General features: G+C 42.8%; 1 long non-coding RNA gene across 1 annotated transcript in view; it reads left to right on the top strand.

Annotated features, from left to right (window-relative positions):
• Window positions 1-167: 167 nt before the first annotated feature.
• LOC115349549 overlaps window positions 168-23,001 on the top strand; it is a 23,489-nt gene continuing 655 nt past the window's right edge. The window contains exons 1-4 of the long non-coding RNA XR_003926136.2: window positions 168-967; window positions 1,855-2,101; window positions 8,097-8,282; window positions 20,688-21,401. This is a non-coding gene — a long non-coding RNA (uncharacterized LOC115349549). The remainder of the gene's footprint in view (window positions 968-1,854; window positions 2,102-8,096; window positions 8,283-20,687; window positions 21,402-23,001) is intronic.

Genomic DNA, 23,001 nt, shown 5'->3' with positions numbered 1-23,001 from the left:
TGGAGGATTTGTATGTTTGTTTATTTTGAATATATCATCGGTAGTGCCTGTTGCTGTAGAGATTCAGATGTAAGCTTGAATCTACACATTGTATCTCCTTAACTTTAATTAATTACTGCCATACTTCACGGTAAGCATATGTTTTGGGGTCTTGCCAGAGAGTATTGATCCTTCCAGAATTAAACGCTATGCTTGGTAATATGGATCTGTGGGACCAAACTTGTATCGTCTTTCCTGCAAGCCTCTGTCAACCTCAATGAATGGTAAACCTCTCCCTTTCATCACCATAACTCATTTCCAGGATCAACTGTTACCTTATTTGGCTTGTTGTGACGGCAGAATAAGAAACAAATCTCCAGAAGAGGCTGATGGATTAGAAACCGTCCAGAGGGTAACAACAGAAACAGCCAGTGGTTTGGAAAACATAATCTACTAGGGAAGATTGAGTGAGTGGCATAATTTCACCCGGAAGAAGAAAGACTGAGGGGGTGTGAAAGACTTCAACAAATATGAAAAAATTACGTCAAGGAAGGAGGGAATAATCTGTGCTTTGTGTTCAATTCATACAAATAATCTGTTCTCAAGGGTCGATAGACCAAAGGGTAATCGAATTAAATTGAAAGCACGGAAGATGTCAATTAAGAATAATTGGAGGTGGACTGCGTGGCGAGGTCAAGGGGATTCATCCCCTTTTTCCTTTTGTGTTCCATTGTTTTGAAGCTTTTTCCTCATGCTGGTCCTGCAACAGAGGATGTGAATGGGTTGTAGGAGGAATATAGTCTGTCTAGACTAGAGTCGCAAGGTGGAGGGAATTTGGCCTCTTCGTCCCACTTCCCTCTCTGTTCCAGCAACCTCTTTAGTGGGGCCGGGGGTGATGTACAATATTGCTGCTGCTGTGCCACGAGTCTGGATGTGGCTGACCCAGAGACCCTTGCAGGATACAGGAATTCAGCAGTGGGACATGCAGGTGAGAGCAGGAATGATTTTTTTTAACCATTTGGAGTCTCAGCCAAATGTCGACAATTTTGGGTAAGGCAGCGAAGCTGCTTCTGGCCAGAAGGGTACCTCTCAGTGCAAGAAAACTCCCAGCTGCAAACAGCGGAAAGATGAGAACATATCAAAGGAGAAATTACAGAAATCTTCTATAATGGAGCCTAAATCCAGAGTACTTGTATTCCTCCTGCTCTGGACCGTGCTGGCATGGAGAGGTAGCACTTCATCCTGGGTGTAGAATGTGTGAGCACGTGTGTGTGTACACAGCACCCAGGAGAACCCCGCTCCTCCTGGGCCCTGGGGCACTACATTGGTACGGGCTGGACTGGCACTGAGTTCACTAAATGAGACAATAGTCTCAAGGGGCAAATTCTGCTCATAATTAGTCTGGCCCACCTTATTGATGTCAATTTGTTCTAGCATTTCCCTGGCTGTTGATGAGCTGCCATCCAAAGAACTGCAAAACAAGTGTTTCAATGCCAGTCACAATGCCATAAAAAATGACAGCTTCTCAGAGGACACCTTTAATGTTCTTGAACTGCATTACAGATAGGATTTTGATAATCCGATGAATAAATATTTTGCGTCGAATTTAGTCTATTTCTAGCTCTTTTGGTCACGGGTGGGTTTTTGTTCCCACACTGCTAACTTGCAAGGAGAAAAAGAAATCAAGACAGACCTAATGATTTCAATTAAGCATCTTATATTTTTGCATTTTTTTAAAAATCCATTAAATTTGCACTGAAATGTTTTAAGGTTAATAGATTACCTCTGAACCCCAAGGAAATCAAGCTTCCTGTGCCTGCCTGTCATTTACTGGAGTGGTTACTTATCTGTCAATATTTCTTCCTTTTTTTCAAGTCCCAGGCCTACTTGATCTTGTCCATTTGGCACTGCTGGAGGAATAACAAGTTTCTTCCCGTCATGCACCATTCTGGGATACATCATGACAGAGAAATCTCAAAGCCCAGGTCAATTATAACAGAAGATGTGTAGCACCTCTGCCCCCACAGCGTCTTCTGGGGATCCACTTGGCAAAATGATATAAAACTATTTCTGAAGACTTCCCATGATCTGGTGCTACTTAGAACTAAGTCACCGGCAAAATGTAAGGAAATATGCATATGCACCACTGCTCGCCTTCCCCCTTGTTTGCCAAAGAGTTAACTAACGTTACATGTGTGGGGAGGGGGCTGGGGCTGGCAGATTCCTCACCATACAGTAATTACTTTTTAATTAGAATTCATTGAATACAGATGGATACCTTCCGTACTTTCTCCCACTGATGATTTTAATATTCCCCTGTCAGGTATTATGAGGCAGTAGCTGACAGTGAGTTACATGAAGTAATCCTGTAGCTGGTAGCGACTTACATAAAGTAACCAACTTAACCATTTGTCTTAGATAAAATATGATCTCCGTCCTCACTTCTTTCCACGGAGTCTGTCACCGGCGTGTTGATGTAGTGTTTGTTTACTCTCATTCCTGCAGGAGGAAATATCATAGTTCATGTATCAAATTACTGTAACTGACTGGAGCATTTTTATTTAAAATAATGTGCAGTGATATATTTTCATAGTGTCGTTGATGTATTTTCAGGGCTTCTAATTTTTACAAGTATATAATCTGAATATCATTTATCTGAGTGTGCAGTTGTAAAATCTATGGTAATATCTGATCTCATTATAAAAATCAGCACTTAAGAATGGAATAGAGTAACTAAATCTGAAACTGACTGGATATTTGTGGTATTTTGATAGAAATAAGAAAGAATTTCAGTTTTTTTCTTTTTGCTGCAGGGCCTCTAAACACAAACTGACGTGTGATGTATTTTTGAAGTCAAAGTTAATAATTCTCTTTACATAAAAAATAAATACCCCCTATTGAATACACACTCTAAAATTAGAATTGCATATTTCTAAGTAATATACCTAAGGAAAGTGATTTATTCTAATGCAATAATGGCATAGATTTACAAAGCTTGAGTGATACAATGTTTCTCGTTATGGTTGTAAAATATTTGTTGCCACTATGGGATTTTCTAGATCATTATTTTAAAAAAGGAAAAACCCACTTTGACAGATGAACTGGGGCCATTCTGAGCAAATCACAGATACTTCATATAACAAGGCCTCCAAAGAGGGGAGCACAGACTTATTACTATGGCAACCCAGATCAAAACACTATTTTAGTGGAGAGTTTCCAGTTTTACAATGCAATGATGATTGTTTATAGTACCATTGAAACCAGATCCAGCAAAGGTTCAAGAAATGAGCTGACAAGAGGAAAATCATTATAGATAAACTGGGGATACTTGAATGACATATTGTGGAATCTGCTATTATTTGATCAAAGGATGAAATTGTTACACAAACATAGATAAATAATGGTAGATGATGCAGTCTGATGGGCTGTATTTTGTTAGTTATGTTATATTGTCTATCTGGAAGATAATTATTGGTTCAAAGTTGCAAAACACAAAAGCAGATTTAATAATAGAAATTACTTACCTTTGAAAAAAACCCTGTCTATTGATTCTCCCTAATAATTTATAAGATTTAAATTTTACAGATGCTTTCCTTCCCAAATAATTTAGTAAAACCTACATAATAACAAACATCACCTACACCTGGCGTTTAGACAGCATCTCTGGTGGGGTGCTTTTTTTCTGAAAGTGCATCAGATGGCTCATGGGCTGGATAATACATGCTTAATCCTGGAACAACTTTGATATCAGCTAATCAGTGCTTAAAGAGTGTTAATCCTACAGCAGTGAACCTCTTCAAACCTCTCTCATATCTGCAGTGGCAGGACAAGGGGATTTTTTTGTGGCAATAGCCTAGGAGCAGCCCTGGGCTCCCTCCAGCTGTTTTCTGCCTCATATCTGCTGGCCCAGGGAAGCGAGTTGTTTGTTAACCTCCTTCCTTGCTGTAATGGTCCTACTGGTTTCAGCGTAGGAGCCACAGGAGCCTGGGGACGCTGCTCCGTTTTCTGCTTAGGATTATTTCTCAACACAAGAGCCATGGATGAAGTTACTTGTTCTGGCTTCCTGCCAAGTTCATGCCGTTCTTCACCTCAAGATCTTGAGCAAATCACAACCATTCCCCTTACCAACCTTCTTGCTAGCCCCACTTCTTCTCAACTTTATCACGTTAATGGTTAAAAACCCGAGCTCACCTGTCCATGTAACCAGGGCAGTGTGGTCAAAGCCTCTGTTCCCACAGCACGAACAGAGGAAGCTCCTAGTGACTTCACTAGAGGCTGCAGAAGCAGTCCCTGTGCAGGCAGAGAAGAGACAGAAAAGTTCCCAGTCTGAGAAGCAAAGTCAGAAAGAAGAAAGGTGGATGAAGACTGACCCCAGCAAATTTCCTTTACCTGGAAAAAGTCTGATCATGCCTGAGCACGCCCCAGGCACAGGTCTTCCCTCTGCAGGAAGAAGCTTTCTTTGATGTTTCTCTCGGGGGGGACTGGCTGATGGGACAGCAGCGGGGCCCCAGGACCACCTGGACATGGTCTTACCTCTCCATCCCCAAAACAGTTTTCTCTATGGGATCCTCAAGGTGAAAGTGTCTGTGAGCTCAGAGCAGTTTTACTCCCGGAAAGAAATGAGAGATTTACTTACAGAAGCCTTTAAACATTGGACTGAAAGTACAAAGCGGATGAAATGTTTTCAGAAGGGTGATTTACTATGTCGTTTGTATATTATTGTGGGTGGAGAGAATTTGGCTCTTCATGGAAGTTTGAAGCAAGATTTTGCCTTACATTTGGTATTTCAGATGATGCAGGGAAAGCATTTTCTGGTGTAGTCATACTTGGACCAGAATACAAAACACATCCTTTAGTAAACTGTGAAGCTTTAACTTGTTCAAATGACACTTACCCAACAAATCATTTTGAACTTGGAAGCATTAGAGAGGTCACATTTTTACACAGCTGATCTGCTGCTGAACAATCTTTTTTTAGGCATTAAGAACACCCAGGCTTTTTTCAACACTAGATATCATGCCTCATCCGTGAATTACATTTTCCTGAGTTTATTATGACCATTTCAAGGAAAATTAAGCCACTCCATTAACATCTGAGACAGGAGCACCCTTCAAAAATCCAATCCAGTAGAGCAGTTGATGGTATTTATTGCTCTTCCCTAATGCACTTGTATTTTCTCTGCCATGTGAGGACTATTCAGACATCATCATACAAGTATCAGGAGTGTGTTCCTTGTCTCAACTCCTAAGAGATGACACTGGCACATACTTAATCATGGAGCAATTATAATCTAAAAGACTTCCCAGAATACAGATTGAGTCCCCACATAAGTACAAGGAAGCGGTGAGTGTTTTCCGCTGACTCCGGTATGTCCATACGCTCTTGCCTTTTCCATCTAACCTCACAAACATCTGTCTTCAGCCAAGAAACAGCAACAAAGATGTCAACATCTGTTCTGTTCAGCCCAAGTACAGCACTGATGTTAAAGTTTTCCAGGATCACTGATGTCCTACATTATTAATCAAGGGCCTCGGAAATAATTCTTCTGCTGACAGACTATTTATAAAATATATCTCCTGTCTTCAAAGTATGGTCAGTGCCCAGGCACATAGCATGGAGCACGGGTGAAGGCTGCTGGGCTGAGATTCAACTGGTGAGGACTGTTCTAGTCACTTGGAGGTCATAAGAAGCATCTGACAGAAATGGCCAAGGTAACTGCTGGTCCCTCATTGCCCCTTGGTTTTGGCATGGTTATATTTATTCTTGAAGGTCCTCATTTAATAGGAGTCTCCAGGAGTTCATGTAACAATAATGGCAAAGAACATTTCTTCCCTTTATTCATCCTTGCTCACCAATATTTACTTCTGGTTATCCAGCTTACCTGGTTGCCCTGTGTGGTGAATGTCCTGCGTGGCCAATGGTAGGCAACATCTGAAGACTGTGGTCACTTGTTTCCTCAATGTTACTTCTGGCAGTGTTTCCCACACCTCTGCTCTACAGAGGTTATAGGTTGTGCTGAGGTTAGGGATACCAGAGAGATGGTTTCTGTCTTCCTGTGAGAATTCTCGATGGCTGAGATATAACCAAGACAGCAAAGATACCAGTCTTCTCATTTAATAAAATTATATATACCAGCACAGACTCTTTTTCACCTTAGGCCCTGCTCAGTCTGATACTTCCATTCTCCTGGTCTTCAAGCTCCCTACCAGATCACTCTCTGAGGCCTCTGGTGGGTGTGGGATGGTAAAAATGACCTGAGCCTGAATTTTTTCAAATCAGTTTAAAAAAATCTGAAAATGTGAGGTGAGCTCATCATTTTGATATTAAACAAACACAATCTTCAAGGAAAATAAAAAAGCATCCAACACTCCAGTGATGACCATTGCATAAAACCCCTCATAGACTGGGCAAAGAAGCAATATCAAAATTTTGAATACAAAAATAAGTATATGAGAGAGAAACAGAACAACCCTCTGTCTCAGGAATTTCTCTATTCTCCTCTTGGTCATTTTCTTCAGCTCTATCTCTCAACAACAACTTGTAGCAGTCAGAATGTCTTTAGGATTTTATCTCCAGCCCACAGAGCAAGTAAGACCTTTGTTTAACAGCAGCTTCCAGGTACAAAACAACTCATAAATTTGAAATGCAAAACAGCTCCTAAATTTCAGAGAGCTGCCAAGTGAAAATGCCTCTGTGAGGCGCAACAGTGGCTCTGGGGAAGACTGTCTCCAAGGAAGAGCAGCACAGAGCCAGGCTTGCGTGGGTTTCTGCTCTCCATCACTCACATATATGTTAAGAAATAATTGCATAACTTGATCATCTCCATGCCTAGAACTCAGCACAGCTTTAGTCCTACCCAGCTCCCCCGCCACAGGATAAATCCTCACTGTCTATCTTATCTATCAGCTTTGTGTAAGTGCTCCATCCAGCTCTCTGTACTGTTTTTATCAACAAGCACTGTGAGGTTAGAAAGTGGATGACTTACTTCCCCAAGCGATCTGAAGAATTCAGTGCCACAGGAACATGTTTAATGCTGGATAACCATCCACCTTTCCCAAGTGAATTTTTAATGGCTGAGGCTGTCTTCCATAGTGTGTCGACCAGAAGGAGCTGTGATTAAGCCCCACACTCCGTGATTTCCATCCAAAATTTTCCGCTCAGTGGTGACAAAATCTTATGTAGTTTTCACTAAACTCTCCTCCAATTTCCCACTGGCTTTTCGTATGTGCAGATAATTCAGAATAAAGCCCCTTGTCACAGTAATATGTATTCTAGCGTAGCACGGAGGAGCTGTTTCACCATGTAAAAGCCATATTGCCAAGCTGTATTATGCTTTACCTGTCACCATGCCAGGAAACATTTAACAAGGAAGGAAAACAAGGAGAGTGCATGTGTTGCCAGCTATTCAATATAGGCCATTTACTATTAAACTGTGGAAAGGTGCTGGAGTTTAAATGCACCCTGGTTTTCTTCTGTTACTGGTAGCAAAAAGCTGAAAGGTTTTGCACTGTTGACCTACTGTTTAGTGCCGCTAATTTGGACCTGGACTATCCCACTAGGCCTTTATGGTTCACTGGTCTTTTCTGAGCCTCAAGGGGTTTGTTTGTTTGTTTTCAAAAGGTTTATACCACCCCAGAAAGTGAGGTTTTGGCTGAGTGACCAGTTTCAGTTTCTGTGAGAAAGGGTGGCCCATACCGCCTGAGTCCACCGATAGCCTGGGTGAGTGGGGACAAGGCTCAGGCTCATGCAAAAACTAGGCACAACCTCTTAGCTACAAGTGTCTTGCCATTGTAATGCCTTCATCACCTTGCCACCCCAAAGCCCTGAGGTTCCTACTGGCGCTCCCCATGCAACGAGTGGTACCTTTGAACAGCGCTAACAGTCAGAACAGAGAAATGCTGGAAAATAAGGGGTAGTCTATCTCCTCCCATTTGGGGGATGCCCGACAGTGTCACCCTTCAGTTCTGCCTCCTGCCGCAGGGGCTGTCTGTGCAGTTCACATGAAGCACTAGCTCGGTGATAGCCGTGGAGCCGGGACTGTAGGACATGTCCTGCCTTTAGGCTGCAGTGTACATAGTCCCAGCATCTGGTGAATCAAATTTTGTCTCCCTTTCTAGAAAGTGGAGTGGCTTTGGTGGAAAGGATCAGACACGTCTTCTGCACAGTCCTGCTCCAGACAGCCCATGGTCTGCAGAAGGGCAGAGGTCTGCCTTCGAGTTCCCACAGGCAGAAGAGGGGACAGACTCACAAGTCCTGCCTTTCAGCAAGAAAGCCTGGTATAAAACACCACCCAATAAGTTTTAGTAAGTAGCTGTGTAGTTAAGCTGTGACATTATGGGTATTTTTAGTTTGGATGACTCAACACTTTTCTTGCTTTAATTGTTTAATTTCTATATGGTAGCTTTGGGCTGTTGTTGGAGTACTGGCACGTACTGTTACAGCGTGCTTTTGGAGTAAAAATTCAGATCATGGATGCAGAGTAGTGAAGGAGTAGCTCATAGAGAGGACCTCTGCCAGGCTTTGTCGTCCCAAAGCGCGGAGCTGTGTGCCTCACTTCAAAATGTCCTGTAGTCTGATTTAAGTACTGCACTGAAACCCAGAGAGACTAATGATGGTTGCAAAAATGAGGTTGATGAGTGTTTTGCGACAGCCTTGTTATAACGTGATCTACTGTGATCAGGTGTGTTATTCTGTCACTTGAGCACGTGTCAGTGTAATACAGTTTGAATCCAGGGCACAAGGGGATAGAGGTGCCCTGCATTTACAGTTGTTTCCATGTAGGAACCTCGAGCTACAGGGAGGAAAACCAGAGCTAGGCAAGGTAGTATACTCTGAGTGAGACTCCGTGAGGACCTTATAGTGCTTAAAATGTGGGTGAACATTGCAAAGCGTGGCTAAGCAGCAATTCTGGGCCTATCTACAGAGGCTTCGTTGGGGATCGGGGGAGAATAAGGCTGCTCTGAACCACACGAGCTATGAGGGAAGATGGCAAGGCTGGTGCTGATGACTGATCCTGGGCTCTCCCTTCCCCTGCTGCCCCAGTAGGGACACCTCAAGCCAGAGATCTGACTGCTCCTTCCTTTCTCTTTAAGTGCTCTGAAAAGACTGTTTGAAAGTGAAAACAAAAGGCACAAACAGATAGAATCAGCAAGTCCATCTCTCCTTCCTGCACCCAAATGGTGCTGTCTTGCTGACCCTGGCAGTCATTTTATTGGTCCCCTCTTGACTGGCCTCTAAGTCTCTGCACCTGGTGCCCCAGTGCTAATTGGTACAATTAGCCTCTACCTCTCTGGGCTAATTGCTAATGACTGTCTCACCATCCTCATGGGGACCAGAAGAAACTTGCACAAGGGGGAGGGCTGCAAGCACAGAGACACCGAGGGGGAAGTGGGGACCTGGGACGGGCTGGTTTGCCGCTCTCCATTCCTCTCACGTTCACTCACACAAAGCACATAACTCTTTCTCTGAACAACATAGAACATTTCTCTGGATCGTGCTACCAATAAAGTAGCAGGGCCCTTCAGCACCAGGGAGCCAGCTGTAGGATCTGTAGGGCCCTTCGTGGCATTTGAGCACTTGGGCTGCTAATATGCACAAGGTAAAGCTCCTTAGCTGTCTGCCCAAGGTCTTTGTAAGACGTGTTTTATGCGAACACCTGTCTGGAGAATATTGCTGGAAGTTGCTCAGAGGCTCGTGGTAGTAGAAAAGTTAATATCCAGATTGTTTAAAAGGAGCTGGGAACAAAAGCCCTATTGGCTCTTCAAAAGAATAGTGTGATCTCTATACAAAAAATACATACTTTTGAAACTGCTATGTGTTTAATATTAATACAAGTATTTGTTTGTGACTATATTTGAAATGGCTTCAGATGGCAGGTTGTCCTCTGTTGTCCTCAGCAGATAGGCAGCCTTGGTGAGAAAAATCTGATTAGAATTAGAGAATAGATTTACAAAAGAAAATATTGAAACTGTCTTTTCATACTGGGACCTGGCAGTATTTAACAGTACCTTTGCTTTTTTAAAAATACGTTAATTAGATGTATAAATTACACTACTGCTTATAAATAGCCTTCTCGTCACCTAGCATTAATGTAACCGGGATGAGCATCAGATAGCTGACTGAAGCTGACCACCAGACCTGCAACGACACGTGCAGCATCCCCAGCTCTCAGCAGAGGGTTCGGGGCTGTAAACTGAACTCCTGGGACACGGGTGAGATCTGCACACTGGTGCCAAGGTAGCTGTGGGGGTTTTGTCACTGTGTGCTTTGCTTGCATAGAGGTAGTTGTTGGGATCTTAAGAGGTCCAGTGAACTGCCTCCAAACAGTGCTCGTTGCACATGCGAGTGCAAGGTGACAATATACAAGCAGACCTGCCAACAGCAGAGCTCAGTTATTTTCTCTCCAGTGTAAGTAACATTTATGCAGTGAAGTGTCAGAGTCCAGATTTAGAGACAGCTCTATAGCCAGACTCAGAGGGATGAAGAGGAGTAGATAACATTCATCTTCCTATGGGTAAATCATGTTAGCTAAGCTGGCTGAAATCAGTGGGTGAGGATTGAGGGGGTGTGCTCAGGGATATGACTTTCCAAATACATGCATCCAGATGAGGGCTGGGGAGCTTTCTTCCGTGTGTGTGTAGCTCTTGCCATGTTGACGAGTGAACCCAGCTGAGCAGAAGAACAGAGTCAGCTCAGTGGAAGATCAAGCTAAACTCGAGCGGCACCAGAGCCGGTGTCATGTAGTCAAAGAGCTTTGCTTGCATGGAAATGATTTTGTGTTGGTTTGACCTACAGTATAACACCCTGCCCCACGGCTTAGCCAGGGAAAGGGAGGAGTAGAGAGGGAGTCCCTGACAGTTTGAACTTGTCAACCTGGAGATCAGACCTCTGTAGATGATGCCATGCAGGACTGTAAATAGGTACTCTGTTATTGTTTAGATACTTGGCGTATCACTTGGCAGGCAAATGGAGAGCTGTTCAGGGCAGAAACAGTGGGTTTGTTGGTTTAAATTCTCAAAAAATACTGCTGAATGCAAACTCTTTACATTCAACTAAGAAAAGCTCTGGGAATTAGACAGAAAAGAGATTGCCATGAAGTTGATTTTATGGACTGACCCTGAAAGAAAGAATACCTGCGGATGAGGGCAGCATGAAAGTATTTGCTGTTGTTGAGACCACATATGTGAATGGGCAGAAGCCAAGGCTTTGTTGAGCCTGATACGTGGCTAGTGTTTTCCAAGAGTTATTGCATTTTCCTAATGAAATGACCTCTTTGAGATGAGGCAGTGTTTATTTCAAGCCATATAATGTCTTGCACTATCTCAGCTTCTTCAACCTTCTTCACGTTTGAGCTCAGTTTTTCCAATCTGTGTTCATCTTGTAAAGCTATTCATATATCCAGGCACGGGATGTACATCTACATCAAGATACAATTTGTGGATAGACACTGACATTTAGAAAAAACCCATCAAACTAGGAAAACATCTGCCATGAACAAAGGTTTAAGGAAATATTCTTCTCTCATGAAGTAGATGGGCGGATGGTGCAGGGCACTTCACTGGCTTTGCTGTGAACTTTACACTGTGCTGCTTGCATGGGGAAGGCTGTGCAGCGAGGGGGGCAGAGGTTGGCACAAACAACCTGAAGCAAGAGGGAGGTAGGTTGGGCCACTGAAGCACTCAGTGCCCTTGAGTAAGTGGCTTGACTTGCTCGCTCCTTAGGGTGACCTTGGACGAGGCTCTTAAATTCCTTTTCCTCAGTCAACCCAGCTGGCAAATTTGTTTGGGGGTGAAGAAACACCAAAATGACATTGAAAAGCAAGCTGTTCCCCTGCACTGCCCTTTCCAGGGTAAACAAATCATACCCCAACATCCCCCTCAGCCTGCCATGGGGGGTTTTCAGCGTGTCCTTTGTGGAGCCCCGTGGAAAAGCCTGGATGCAACATGAACTACACAAATGGTACAGTTGCATATTCAGATATAGTGCAATGTTTGTTCATCTCTCAAAACGTGTGTACAGTACTGATCACTGTATTATCTGTGTGCTTTCTGCTAATTAGCAATGCAAATATAGAAAGATTCTTCTTCCCTCCTTTTCCATAAGCAGCCAAAAATGCATTACTTTTTTCCTCCGTTACCTTTTCCACGATAAAAAAAAAAAAGATGCTAGACGTAATAAAGCAGTGTATTCAGCATCTAGTGGAAAGATAATATTCTAAGTGTGAAAGATGGTTTTCCTGAAAAAGGACAGTTTTATTCATTGGCTAACAGAAAGCATTAGTTTTACAGTTCAGGGTAGAAACTGCCATAATTCGGGTCGTATTCTTTCTTCTGGCAGGGAATAAACTCTCTCTCTCTCTTTTTTTTTATACCTAGAGGTGAGTTTTTACTCTTTCTCTTTGAATTACACTGGTGGTCATCAGAGTGGTGGTAGAACAAGAGTGTGATGTTGCTGGAGTACTTTAGATGTAGTTGCTCAAAGCACTGCCACTATAATTCAAAGTGAAGAGAGTAAAACTTACAGCAGGCGCTCCAAAATGGAGGACACCGAGGTCTTTGTTTACTGTCCTCGTCCTCCTTCCCTTTGGGCAAGAGCCAGCATCTGACATCTGTGTTGCTAGGTGCATGGAGTTACCCAGGCAATTACGCACCGCTGCAACATGCGAGCTGGCTGCACGCACAGGACAAGCATAGGGGGAGTGGGGAGGAGAGGACCAGGCAAAAAGAGGTGCCCCTGGTGCCATCTGGGGACACACAGAGTCTCTGGCCAGTGCAGGGTGCAGGGACTGCTCCCTGCTAACGATAGCTCTCATCAAGGCCAGCGGACCGATTTAGGAAATAAAAAAGATTTGAAGGCACCTGGTATAGATGAAGAGTTGCACAGCTGTAGTCGGCGGTGCTTCACTGCCAAAAAGCTAGTTGGGGTAAAGAGAAAAAGCCAGTTTGTTCTCATGATTTTTTCACCCCTAACCTCAAGTTTTGCACCATCTGCAAAATATTTAAGCAGATTTATCTTTTTATAACCTTTACCGTAAATCACAAAATTGTACTATGCCTATATTCCTAGCAAGACATGTATTGATATATGATGGATCTGGGTCAAAATCAGGGATATCAAAATCCAAAACTCTCAAGAAATTTGAGCGTTTGTGATGCTGTCATTTGCAGCTCCCTTTTGTGTTTGTTTCTGGAAGGGATTCTGTGGAGAGTCATATGACTTGTTGTGTCCGTTCCCAAATACATCATTATTACAGAAAATTACTCAGTCCTTTTTCTTTATCCACCAGATAAAGTGTGGATGTTCTCCTCTTGGAGCTGAATGCGTGCACTTGGCACAGATATATCCCAACATGTAAAAATAGTGACCTGATCATGCACAGAGCTCTTCTGAAGAGCTGAGCACAGGACCCCCTTCTACTAATTTTCTTGAAATTAAACCAAATCCACGCTGGCCTAAGCCGTGCTGAGGGACACCTGACTGGAGACAGGAAAAGTGTTCCTCTACCTTATGCTTCACATGGCTCCTGTCTGAGCAGTGAACAACACCAGTTCTGTCCTCAGTGATACGTCTGTAGATGAGTCTATTCCTAACTTAAGAGAATTACCTCTCTGGACACATATTAATATAGTGGCCCTTAGCAGCATATCATTGACACAGTGTGTGCATACGCAGAGCTTTCTTCCAGTCAGATGTTGCCCTGATTTTTTTTAAAGGCACTTTTTAAGGGAGAAAAACCCAAACTTTTCTTTAAGGATTACCTGAATCTCTCTGTAATTTATGGCAGCCCCTTGACACTGGAAGAAATTGCATCACATCCACGTAAAAAAAAAACCAACCAAGTGGAAAGAGTGAGATTAGACATAAACTTGCAAGCTCTGCTTATAATGTGGAGCAACAATACATGAACATACTGTTCTTCTGCTGCTACTCTGGAGGAAGAATGAGGGTAAAACGTGTGAGAGAGCCACAGTTAAATTACTCACTATTAGCCCCTACAGTGTGCTTCCAACCTGCGTTGATATATATATACAGAGAGCGCGAGAATGTCACAGTTAAATTTTTTTTACTAGTATAATGAGGAAAGAGACCAACAGAAGAAGTTCCCTTGGCTAATTTTCTAGCCAGCAGCCACTGCAATGTTCCCACTAGGAGAGACTGAAGAAGTGAGAGAGTGATATAATAAATAATGACTGGCTCTGCTGGTAAGGAGAAATTATCACTGTGCTTGGGGGATCTAAGTATGTGCTCACCCAAGATACGGGGAGGGGGAGGGGGCTGGGAGCGCTCTGTCGTGTCTTGAGAAGAACATTCAGCGATGTTTGAATTAAAAAGGATTTCAGCCATCGCTTTGTCTGCTAAACCGGGGATGGGAAAGGCTGGATGGAGCGGTTCTGGATGGGATGCATGAAAAGATGTCAAACGAGTTTCCCATCTAAGCGCTTGGTTTAAATCTGCTCCCTAAAATGGAGGTGTAAAGCAAAGGTGGGCTCTCAGCCGGGCCCAAGGGTGTGCAGTCCCACCGACTTCTCCAGGGAGCACACGCGTGTGCCACGGGCACGGCCCATGGCAGGTCCTGCCCTTGACGGGCCGCTCGCCCTCCGGCACAGGGCTGAGCAGGCTCAGGCCATGGAGGAGTCACCTCTTGGCGGAGGTCCACGCAAAGGCCGAGGAGGCTGTGTTCAGCTTGGGATCTCCCCGCGGCCAGGTTTAAGGCTGCGCTGCTGGGATCCGTGAGCTGTTCCTGCAGGAAATAACACCGAAATGGTTCAACTCTGGCTGTAATGTCTCCTCAGGCATAAAAATTAGCTACATATTTTAAAATCTGAAAGGCTTTTTTTCTTTAGCGTAGATTAAAAGGGAGAGCAAACCAAGATAAAGTCACATCGGTACAGCTGAGCACTATGTGCATGTGCCTGCGTGTTTCTATTCAGAGCCCTGTCTTGCAACGTGGCTCTTGCCCCTGCAGGCAGGCATAGTCCTTAGAAACGGAAAGGTGCAGTTCAGAGAAAAGGTCTCTTACAGGAAAGAAAAGAAGTGTTATGGCTTAGCCAAACACAAGTTATTAGGCTTGGTGCAGGGCAGCTGGGTAAGATGCAATGGTCTGTGATGCAGAACATGTCAGTTCAGATGGTCAAATGGTTCTGCCTGCCCTTAGGTTCTATTAATTAAACTACGTGGAAAAAGTCATAGGAGTTGTGTTTGCTAAAATCTCTTGACCTTCAATGGTGAAAGAGTGAGATCAGCTATTCTTGTGAGATTCGTATTATTTTAGCAAAAAAATCTCCTTAGAAAGGCTTGGAGAATTTTGGAGCCATCTAACCTGAATTAGATTCCTGGCTCAGGCTTGAATTGCAGACACTAGTTTAAACCCCATAGCTAAACAGGGCCTCCTCTCCCATTTCCAAAAATAGTATGCTACTTTCTACATTCCGCCACATGTGCTGTTTCATATACAGAAATAAATAATCTGGGATTTAGTATGATTTAGTTCATTTAAATGAAAGCAACTTTCACATAAAGAGTTGAAGATTCTGCTTCCTAGACTACATTTCAGGCTTTTTTGCGAAAGAAAAGCAGCACGCATTTTTTTGTGCGCCAGCATCATGAAAATTTGCATGGTGAGATGCATTTCTCACCACATGCCAACTGCAAATTGTATTTGAAATGGAAAGTATCAATTAAATAAGCCTTTCTGAACTGCCTGGTGACAGCTGCCATGCTGCTGAATGTTGATGACACTTGCAATATCAACAGATTTGGGCCCTTGCATTGGAGATTATAAAACACTTTCTAGCCATTTAAATACGTGTTTAAAAAGCAGATTAAGATCATCATTTCAATCATTAAAGACAGAAACGTCCACTGGGGAAGCCTTTTCTCCATGAGCACACCCAGTAGCATCTACACTGGCGCTGGTTTTGTTCAATGGTTTCAAAACCCTGCCAAAGCTAATGGAGGGGCAAAAGGGAATTGGCACGCTAGGTCAGCGGGAGGCTGGGCTGACTGCTCAGATAGGCAAAATCGCCCTGGGAATCCAGGGGTGGTTTGAGGGTCTGAAGACCGCGGAGGATTCCCCTGGAGGAGCCCCTCAGCCGGACTAGCCAGGGGGCTTGCCCTGGCTGGGGGTACAGGGCTGTTCCCCGCCGGCTGAGCCCCAGCACAACGGGCATCAGGAGGCAATGCTGGACATATGGAGAATTTGAATGTCTTTTAAAACTAAGCCAGTTGTCTTTACAAAACACCCATTTCCTTAAGCCAATTTTTCTTTTGAACGAATGTGGCGGGTTTGAGTGAAACTGCCTTTTTTTCAGGTTGCAGTTCCTGGGCTGAAGTGAAAGACCGCAGACATGCCAGGGGAGAGAATCCATCTGGGACCCTCAGCATCCCCGGTAGACAGTGTGCCTGTGGAGCTGCTGGCTATTGTGCGGTAGGGTTTTTGCCCTGGGGGTTTCTTTTTTTTTTTTTTTGCTAAGTTTATAAAATCTTGTATTTAGTCCAAATTAAAAGATATTTTTTTTTTTTTAAATTCTTTAAAATCTCCCGAAAGCAGGTAGAGGCACCCTTGTTTCCAAAGAAGCTGCAACCCACAGTGAAGGGGAGGTGTAGTTAGAGTGAATGGTACATGGAAAAAGAAGTACTTTAGCAAAACCAAAAATTCCTTCACTAACAACTGAATCATCACCTTAATAACACCCCCATTTCTCTAGCACAAACTTTCCTTTTCCATATGCCTTTGCCATCCTTGCATGAAAAAAATCCCATGTGGATGGGAGGCACAGTCTGGTGTGCCTATGCCAACACACAGAGTGTGTGCGATCCAGCTTCTGCAAAGTCTCAGGGAAAACATGACCTGGGTATTGCTTTTATGAATAGCAGATGCACTGCATTTTTAATATGAGCAGTGTGCCTGATCATGTCTAGTGTACAAAACTTAGGTTAACAATATAAACTAGATGCTAAGAAATACAGCTATTGTAATCTTTTCATTATTTATCCATTTTAATCTCTCTCTATTAGGAGACTATGTATAATTTATTTTTTATTTCTGCAATGAATAATATAACTAAGATCTCTTTATATTTTTTATTTGAAAATTCTGTTTTAAAGCACTCTGTTGGATAGCATTAGCTATATTTTCCCTTTTTTGATAATAAAAGTGAAAATAATATGCTAAGCTTTTGTACGGGAATGCGTATTAGAATGCCCTTAATGCAGTGGTGTGCCTGGCGCTCCAGAGACTCGAGAACTGCTTCAGTTCTGCACTGAGACCTTGGAGTTGTATGGCCCAGCACCAAAGACCTGAATACTCATGCTAAATTGTTGGATTTCTGTGCTTTTAAAATCCTGTTTTAAATTTCTTCTCCTCTTCGATCCCATCCAGATTGTGCCCCTTAAAACTGTTGTTGCTGTCATCAGAGCTGTTCGTTTTGCCAACAGAGTTTAAATGATGACTGGGCATGGACCTTAATGCTGCAGCCTGGAATAGGCAAAATCCCAGGTGGGGAAGGGATGAGTAAGAGGTGTTCTGGTCAGAAAAATGTCATCCAGGAACCATGGCTTCTGCAAGCATCTCCCTCGGTAGTCTTAAGCCCCTATCTCAACCTGTGGAGAGCTTCCAAAAATGTCCAATGTTCAGGGGTTTGCTCCCCAGCGAGGGTGAAAGTGTCTGGATGCAGATGGCCTTCAAAATGAAACCTCCTCTTCAAAGATGCAAATTGCTAAATATTAATAATCCTAGTCTGAGGGTCTCCTAAAACAAAATTTTGTGGAATCTGAGATGAAAATAACAAGGACTGCCTCCATCAGTTTGTTTCTCGAGGGGCAATGCAGAAAGACAAGGACCGAAAAATGTCACCCAGGTCTCAGTCCTGAGAGACGTACTCCTCAAGTGGCCTCCTTCAGGCAGGCCTGCACTAAAATCCTGGCTGCCGTGGAGGAGACACGTCCCTACGCTGCCCACTGCACTGAGCTGCCATCAGCCCGCACTCTCAGGAGAGCTCCACTCTGATTTTAGGGGGCCTATCTCAACTCCCTGCGAGAAGTGGCAAGCAGAAATTCTGCTCCAAATCTTGTCCTTGAGAGTTCCTCCTCTCTTTTAATGGTTGCCATCACTGCCACAGGTATTTATCCTTCTGGAAAAACAGAGCTGAGTAAAAGAAATGGGGCGATTCTGCTCCCATGGGATTTATTTCCTGAATTAAAGGACTGATGCAACCTATTATATATGAGGCTTGTTGGTCTGGAGACACATGATTGCCAAATTAATTTGGTGTACAGTAAGGTTAGCTCCCTGCCTCTCAAAATTTCCTGCGTGACCGTGAAGAGCCAGCTTTGGTCCATCTTAATTCAGGATTAAAATTCTTCAGGAGGCACCGGTTTAACTCCACTGTGGTCTCCCTGCTGCCCTCCCTCCTCGCAATTCACAGCAGCAGCATCTACAGTAATGGAGAACAGCTGTATAGTTTAAGCAAAAGCCAAGAGGTTTAGACACCAAGAAAGCAACCCTTCCCACTCCCAGCCTCGTGGAAGGGAAGACATTGTGCCCATGGATGCAGGGCCCTAGGGTGGTTTTAAATTAGCTGAAGACTCTACTTCTGTGTGAAGTTTGGCTGCAAGAACAGTGTGGTAAAACACATATTACCACTTTCCTACATTATAGTTAATCACTATTTTCTAGAAGAGTTAAACTGCCATCCCCTCCCAGAGAATAATTACTGCTATTTAATTGTATTTATAATTTAGTATACACCTGAAAAATATGCTATAAAATATCAGGGGGGTTCCCTTTAATACTGGTGTTCCATTTACAAACTGTCACATTTATAATGCGTCTTTAATCTTCTGTGGTCTGCTAGAATTTTATATTAAAGTCTGCTTTGTGCTTTAAATATTAAAGATTCTGCAGTACTTCAAAAGGTGATAATGCCTGATGCTCTGGTGGTGCTTAAATCTCAACAGCTAAATATATTGAGGAATGTTCGGTGGCCCTGGCTTAATTAAACATGTATGTGTATTTTCAAATGCAATCTTTTTCTGCTTGTTAGGTTTTTGACAAACCTCCAAACAGGTCCAGGTGGAACAAAGCATGTAAACAAGCTTGTGAATGCAAGCTTAAAACACTCAAATTAGCACCTTCTTACAATTAATATGCAAACCCTGGGATCTCTGTTATTGATAATGCCATTTAATATTATTTGCAGCCGAGCCTTATATTCTAGCCTTTTCATTTTTCTAAACCGTGTCCCCTTTAATTATGTGAAAATGTACTGTTAGAGACTAGTCATCCAATGCGACCCTATTTACTACAAGAAACTTATTCTACCCTGCATAACATAGTATAAATTACAAGGCTGTGATAGCATTTCAGTACGCCATTTGCTTTACAGTGTTTGATGGTCTAATCTAGCACATATGGCTAAACCTGGAGATACGCACATAGGTTAACACATAGTCTTTTTATTGTTTTCATTGCTTGTTCCCCACCCTCCATGGGTTAATAAATTCGCTTACTGCACCTTCTCCTAGATTGGATTGCAAGTGCTACAGGGGAGGGAAACTCTCCGGTAGGAGCGGGCACGATACCCGTGATGGGGCTCTGCTCAGAGCCAGGGCAGGATGTGAGTCCCTCTCAGCACCCTGCTGCCGAGGGATACATTTATCAGGAGCAGACTTTTTTTTATGCGACTGAAATTGCTCTGACTGCAGCATCTGCTCTCGCAGGTTTCTAGCAACAGAAAAATGTTTCAGAAGGGTTTTGTTCTTTCCAAAATAACAGGAGGGCAAAGCTCGGCCGCCGCAAAACGTGCAGAGGTTGTGCCCCATAGCTGGTCCGCTCGTGCGGCCGGTTTCATTGGCAGTCCCACTAATCTGACTGCTCTTGCCCCGTTGGAGTGATTGGTGCAGTCACAGACAGGGTGTGTAATTAAGGTCTCGTGTTAATAACATGCTGCTTTTGCTACCTTAAAATTAGTCCATATCCAAATGACCCGATCTGTCATATCTTTTTAAATTTCGCACTTTAAACTGTAGGTTTTCTATTAAATTAAAGTGCTTTGGAAATGCTGCGTATTTTAAAAAAAACCCTAATATGTGTGAACACAGACATATTCATGCATACGCATATGATATGGTACATATATCAACAAACCAAATAGCTCTGCATATATGTGGGAGCGTTGCCTTCCAATTCTGCATAGAGATTGGCCATAATTTGAACAGGGAAGGAAATATTCCATACATGAAGAGATGTGGGGAATTATTCCATTTGTTTTAGTGCAAATATGCAGCAATTGTCCGAATGCATTTGAAATATGGTGAAAATATCTGTGAATGCACCCAAGAAATGTTCTTTTATTCTACTGTAATAGGTAAGGTGATGGCAGAAACTGGGGAAGCTGAAATAGAGCTACTGCAGTTTTACAGGTGAGGCAATGTTAGCAGGAAATGACAAGCAGGCTATAGTTATTATAATACCTAGGGCAAAGCAGCAAGTGTGCACAGTGATAGACAAATCTAAATTAATGATAGCAAGGGTGGTGTGGCATTTTAATGTAAACTTACTCTACTGTAGGGAAACTTGTAAGAATATTGTAAAATAGGTGAAATACCAGTCATCATATGTGACTAACAAAATGTTTTGTATAGAAAATATAAATGCAAGCTGGAATACTGCAACTGCCTATTATTAAGGGAACTAATTTTTATTTTAGCGACACCTTAAAAGCCTAATGATTGCTTTTGGCAATCATAGGACTACTACAATTTTAAATCTGTCAAGCAAACACCTTGAGAAACCAAACTCCCCGTTTTATCTTGCATTTTAATATTCTCCTGTTCAGACAGAAGGGGACTGGTTAGCTAGCCGTCGTTAAGTCCTTATGAGTGAAAACTGTTTGTTTCCCTGTTGGATTCAGCATGTTTTCTCAGTCTGTAACCACCACCTATAATTAAAATGTTGTCCTAACAACATCAAGGTGCAGAGAGTAAAAGAGTCAGTTCACCTCTGGAACTGCATGCTTTATGGAGCTCCACAACCCCTCAGAAATGGAAGCTTGGAGAAACTGTCTCTGTGATCTTTAATGGATTTTTAAAGATGACAAGAAAGGAAATGGGAAACTAAAGGCATGGAAGACATAAATTCCCTAAAGGTGCATTCTGAAGTAAATCAGAGCAACTGAAAAAGTGAATTCTTTGAGCCATGGGATATCTCCCAGGTTTTTCAGCTGGACACTTACGGCTTGTCGGGTCCCTGAACACCTCTGCTCTGGGCATGCTTTGACACAGCGAGTCACAGAAAGATGAACAACATCACCTGAAGTGCTGTTTGAGGGGCAGAAAATTGCTCCCATTGCACACTGTGCTGCCTTTACTCTAAATCACATGACTTATTACAACCTTCCCTTTATAAAAGAAGTGCCATTTAGGTATGTTAACTTCTCCAGCTGTAATAGGCATGTTTCCCTCCTTATTTCCACAACAGCTAAATGCAGTCAAAGAAAGAGGTGAAGATCAGGTTTTATAAAATCAAACTGGGATTGTTCTCAGGGCTACAACTGCACAAAAGCTAAATAACAATAGGCAAGAACAAGAAGCTTTAAAAAGCTCTGTGTTACCCAATATGTGTTATTTAGATATGTCTGTTTGTATAACCTGGTGGGGGAAAAAAGAAAATCAGTTTCCCTTCCAAAGTTATCTGACTACAGTTGTGCTTTGTAGTTCTCAGTGAATAATACAGGCTGAGGCTGAACACAGTCAAGCTCTCTGGAAGAAAAAAAGACTTTATTTTTAAGCAGTTTCATTTATTTATTCAATTTATGAAAGCATGTATATTCATCTAGTCAAACAGAATTTGGATAAAGGGTTTACGGGCAAAATTACAATGTTAGTCTCATGTCTTAATAATAAAAATATTTTAGCATATGCACAAATACACCCACCCCATAATAAGGCAAAGGATTGGACGGTTGCAGGGTGTGGGTGGTTAATAAGTTTGGGGGTTTCCTCTGTATCTTTGGTGCTGTTTATGGTGTATTTAGGGGGAATGCTGGGTTTTGCGCAGACCTGGTTCAATCTCTTTTTGATATGTGGTGGTCCAATAGCAAATGCACCACCTCCCTTGTTTTGAAAATGTCGGTATCGTTGCTACTATCCCTCTCCGGCTTCTCTTCGTGTGGCACCACCTGACCACACATTCCGGCCGCACTGAGGACCCAGCCCTGCTCCGGAGGCTTTGCTGGGCACGAAGGACCCAACACATTGTGCTCTGCTGGGGAACCAACAGGACCCAAATGTGGCAGAGAAGCCACTGGTGTCTGTGCAGCTGATACCAGCCTGCTCACATCCTACCGGAGCTTTAGGCTGAAACACTGGAGGAATTACCACATTATAGTACTTAATTACTTTGGGCTCTTCTGGATGTTCATCCTCACTAAAAAAAAAAAAAAAAAATTCTGTTTTAAAAATTGACTTCTTACCCCCTACTTGTCTGCAATATATTGGTAATCAATTTGCTTAACTGTGATTCTTGAGTTCCAAGCTAGCTTTTGGACCAACTTTAATTCCCACGTTTTATATTTTTATGTGCAACATATACAGTGCACTTATCTATCCTCCACAGAAAAAAAACCCTTATATAGAGTGAAAAGAGGAACGTTGGTAAAGGTGGTGGTGAGTATTGCAGAGGGTAGTATTCCGATTATACAATATGTATACGAGAGCAGTAACTTTCGACCACTCTGTTTGGGAAGTGTTATTCTGGTTTTCTTCTCTGGTGTGGATGGGTCCATGGAAAATGTTGCACTTTCCCAGTCAGTCACAATTTTGCCCAATAACCATAAATAACACCAGTCAGATATGAGAAAAATAAACATTTTCTGTATTCTCCAGCATTGTGAATCATTGATTCTGCTTTCAAGTGTAAGATAAAGCACGCAAGGAAGATGACTTGCTTAAGTATTGGTATTATAAATGTAATACTGTGGCCTGGAAATCAGTTGGAAAGTTCATCTACCAGCATTGTTCCCT

This window comes from Aquila chrysaetos, chromosome 12 (genome assembly GCF_900496995.4).
Source record: "Aquila chrysaetos chrysaetos chromosome 12, bAquChr1.4, whole genome shotgun sequence".
In the NCBI taxonomy this organism is placed as follows: domain Eukaryota; kingdom Metazoa; phylum Chordata; class Aves; order Accipitriformes; family Accipitridae; genus Aquila; species Aquila chrysaetos.
Note: the sequence above shows the minus strand (reverse complement) of the source record. Positions and strands in the feature narration are given on the sequence as shown.